Here is a 4,571-nt window from a genome sequence, read left to right as displayed (position 1 = left end):
CTTCCACTTGCTTGTTTTTATGTGCAAATTTTAACTGGGGAAACGTGAACTATCAAAAACAGATTTCCCTCCAGAGAACAGGTATCAGGGCTTATAAAAGATCTGGTACTTTTATTTGAGTGGTCTAAGAATAACTGAGGTAGCCTAGCAAGAGGAAGGATGTGTCCACCTTCTCAGTTACCACTAATAGCATCCTCTGTCTTTGCTTGATGAAGAGTATTTTAGATCATGACTAAAGCCTGGACAAGCTTCTCTGGAACCAATGACAGGGAGTCCTTCAGAGTGAGTACTCTGGCACATGGTGGGATTTGATTTATCTTAACAAATCAACTTGTCACAAGCCTAAATTCCTTGTTGGTTGGTCAGAGTGACAAGCCATAGAACACTTGTTTGCAGCCACTTGATTTCCACTGGACTCACAGCATCAAAGAAGCAAAGAAACATTTGTCCTGATTGAAGGTTGAGTCACATAGAGAGGGGTCTAAGGACTGAATGGAAATGAAGATATAAACATGAAAATGAAAATGTCGAGAAGGCTAGTATTGGATGCCTGGAGCACATGCACTGACTGCGAGCAGAATGGAAGATATCGAGGATGCTATTGGGGAGAGAAGAAGATAATGGAGAAGGTGGAAAAGCTCCAGGGAAATAAGACTTGGTTTCAGGACTCCTCTGGTGCTGACAGTTGATTGGCTACAGTCAGTCTACAGCCTTGGTGATAATTTAAATTGATTGCATTTGTAGCTTTCATAGGGGAAAGGGAAACAGGAGAGTACAATGATCTTTTGGAGTTGTCTTAGAAAACCGAATTATATATTTAAAATAGAGTGGGGTTTGGATTTGAGACTAAGGCTGAAAGAAGCAAGCAGAGTATTTCATGCACCATAATTTCCCTTCACTTATGAACTCTACACTTCTGCTTAACTTTGCCTGTTTTTTATTCAGACCTATGTGTATACATTTGCATGCATATAGGTCTGAATAAAAAACAGGCAAAGTTTTTGGGTAAGCTATGATGTGGTGTTTCAAAATTACTGGATTTTGGGGTCCTTTTAAGTTTCTGTAGGTTCTTGCTGCCTGAATTGAGGTGGAGAAGTATAGTTCTGAAGTCGCAGAACTACATTTATTTCTGCAAAGGTGGACTCCAGAACCTAGTGTGAAATGGAAGTATTGAATATGCCATAAAATAAAATAAAATAAAATAATAAAATAAAATAAAATAAAATAATGTTTCCATTTTCTAATGGCAGATATGGAGATTGAGGCGTAGGGAACCTAGAACCATGAGGATCTTAGAGAAGAGGTAAGAGACTGTGCGAAGCACTGTCTGTGGGGCACCCGCTTGCATTCACCACTTCATAGAAATAGGTCATATACAAATTGGAATGGATTTTGAGGTTGGAACGAACTGAGTCTTAACACTGATTCCCCCTAACTGTTAGACACATAATGACTTTGACATAGGACATATTCTTGGAGTCTCAGTTTCTTTATCTGTAAGACAAGGATAATAATGCCTTTCTTCCAGGAGTGTTGTGAAGATTAAATGAAATGATGTGTTTGTAACTTGAGTGTCATGCCCTCTTGCACACCTACTGTAATGTGCCTCCTGGAGTTGTGCAATGAGGCATCCTGGTCCCCACATCCTCCAATTATCTGGGACTTATCTTAAGTTGAAGGCAAACATAAAACGACTTCAGTCCCTGGGATTCTCTGTGGGTGGGTCTGGTGGGTGCTCACATTCGCCTGGTTCTCTTGTTTTCAACTTTGGGTTCGGCTGGGACCTTGTTTGCCATCTTGTTTTCTGTAGCTCCTATTACAGATCTAGCTCCATTCTCCTTCATTCCCTAAAGATAACAGGAAAGTTGTTGTATACAGCAGATTTTGCTGAGGGTTTTGATGATGGAGGAGAGCTACAGCATGGAATAGAAAATACATTTAAAATAAAATGTTTGTTTTTACTCTTTCTAAACTTCTTGCCCATTCTGGCACCAGGGAATTCTCACTACTCTCCTACTCTTTCAACTCTGGCTGCCCTCCATCTCTTGGGACCAGCCCCCATAGTCCCTGTCACCTTCTCTTAGATCCTTCTATTTCCAGGTTCCCTGAACCCCAACCCCCACATCTGCCACTGGAAAATAAAAACATTCGCTTACTTGATTACATAGCATACTCAATATTCCCATTTCACCCTAGGTTCTGGAGTCCACCTTTGCAGAAATGAAAAATTCACCTAGGTATCTAAATATGAATCCTGAACCTCTACAATGTGAGAGTGCCATAGTCATTTTTTTTTTTTAAATTCCTCTTCTCATTATAGCTGCAAAATACTAAGCCCATAATAGATGCTCAGCAAATAGGAATGAATGATAGAATCAAAACAGTAATGTTAACAATAAAAATAAGAAGGACATGAAGTTTATCTCTAGTCTATAAGTATAGCATGTGGTTCCCATCTTCATACTGGTGAAACGTCACTGGATTCTGGCGTTGGTAGAAGAGGAGTTCATTCAACAGCTACTGTCCCAGATGCCTCAGTAAAAAAAAAAGTTTTCAAATAACGCCATTCACATGGCTTGGGTTTGTGCCTTTGTATGAGTTATCCATGGCACCGATGATATTCAGCGAATTATCCCAAATATGGCACAAAAGGCTAGAAATAAGGAAAATTCTGCGAGTATTCTGGATCACAGATCCAGAGGCCAAACAGACTTAGAACTGGTCTGAATATGTTCTGAGCATGATTTGAGCTTGGGACACTGAGGCGGACTCGATCCCTTCCTTCAGTCTTTGGTTAAATGCACCTTCTCAGCAGTGCCTTTCCTAGCTACCCTTTCTGACTTTATAATCCCCGTCCTCCTACATTCCAGCTTCCTCTTCTTTATCGTTCTCTAAAGCACTTATTACCATTGGACAGACTACATATTTTACTTTTGCTGCTGTTTGTTTTCTCTGTTCTTCTATTAGAATATAAGTGCCACATACGGTGTGGTTTTCTTCTGTCATTTACTGCTGTGTCCCAGAGCCTGGCACAGAGCCAGGTACTTTGTGGGTTCAGTAAACATTTGTCAGCTGTTTACTGAGTGACTGACCTAGTGAGGAACTGGATTATGATAACATTGTCCTATTCTCTTACGTGGTGCTTTATTTTTTACAAAGAGCTTTCATGTATGTTATTTTCCGTAACTCTCACCCACTCAGGAAGTAGATAGCAAAGGCAAGCTCTGAATGGTAATGTGAGCTCTCTGGGTCATCTAGTGAACTTGAGGGCTGGAACCCTTTTCTTCTGACTCCAAATCCAATGTCCTCTCCACTGCCTACACCAAGCAAACATGTATCGTTTGCATAAAACATAACAAATACTTTGGGATAGAAAGAATGATGGAAGTGTTCTGGGCTAAGTGTCACAAGCATCTCTGTTGTGCCATTATCCTAGTCTGAAACGCTTGGTGGCAAGAGTCTTGCCTGCCAAAGCAAGGACAGGTATCATATATATCATGACAGCACTACACCAGCTGCAGTCTCCGATGCCAAGGCTCTGTGCCAAATTGAACAAAACCAGATCAGACTCACTTGTAAGCTTTCCGTGGGCAAGTCTTTACCAGCCCAATAGCATTGGTGGTAGTTGTAGGGGATGAGGGGGTGGGGGTAGAGGGTACAGAAAAGTACAAATGCCTGAGAGTGGATGGGCTTGGGGGCTTATGTTCACAATAATAAAAACCCACATATTTCAAGAGATTTACAGTCACCTTGTTCCTTTAACATTTGCCGTCACATTTTATATTTAAATTCTCTAAAGCAACTCTCTTGGTTAAAATGAGCAGGCATGGATTTGTCTGCTTTATATACAAGGCAGCTGAGGCCTAGACAAATTGTGCAATGAATCCAATGTTAGAGTATTAGTAAGGGACAGAATTACATTTTCATCTTAGGATTTTTGAAGCCAAAAATTGATGCTTTTTTCTTTTTGTTATTAGGAGTGTTGGAGAAGTTTAGCACGAATAAGAATCAGGTGGAGAGTTAAAATATCCCCAGAGATTCTGGGCTGGGTGCAGTGGCTCACACCTGTAATCCCAGCACTTTGGGAGGCCAAAGTGGGTGGATCACCTGAGGTTGGGAGTTCGAGACCAGCATGACCAACATGGAGAAACCCCGTCTCTACTAAAAATACAAAAATTAGCCAGGCATGGTGGCGCATGCCTGTAATCCGAGCTACTTGGGAGGCTGAGGCAGGAGAATCTCTTGAACCTGGGAGGTGGAGGTTGCAGTGAGCAGAGATTGTGCCATTGCATTCCAGCCTGGGCAACAAGAGTGAAACTCTGTCTCAAAACAAACAAACAAACAATGCAGAGATTCTGATTCAGTAGGTCTGGTGTGACAAACAAGAATCTGCATTTCTAACAGATTCTCAGGTGAGACCAATGCTGCTGTTCTGATAACTACACTTTGAGCAGCATTCACATAGACAGGAGAGCAAATTTGGCAACTGGGTATCTCTCTAGCCATTCCCCTGCATTCCTCATATACTGGGGTGCTGTTTTTTGAGCATTCCATGCATACTCCTACCTCAG

The 4,571-nt window shown here is 41.4% G+C and overlaps 1 long non-coding RNA gene across 1 annotated transcript; it reads right to left on the bottom strand.

The window, feature by feature from the left end:
• Nucleotides 1–1,468: 1,468 nt before the first annotated feature.
• LOC105738401 lies at nucleotides 1,469–2,232 on the bottom strand. The gene is made up of 2 exons (XR_001114209.2): nucleotides 2,157–2,232; nucleotides 1,469–1,847 (listed from the first exon to the last, which is right to left on the bottom strand). It is a non-coding gene; the product is annotated as an uncharacterized LOC105738401 (long non-coding RNA).
• Between the last annotated feature and the right edge of the window lie 2,339 nt (nucleotides 2,233–4,571).

This window comes from Nomascus leucogenys, chromosome 12, assembly GCF_006542625.1.
Source record: "Nomascus leucogenys isolate Asia chromosome 12, Asia_NLE_v1, whole genome shotgun sequence".
Classification (NCBI taxonomy): domain Eukaryota; kingdom Metazoa; phylum Chordata; class Mammalia; order Primates; family Hylobatidae; genus Nomascus; species Nomascus leucogenys.
This window is presented reverse-complemented; position numbering and strand designations above follow the sequence as displayed.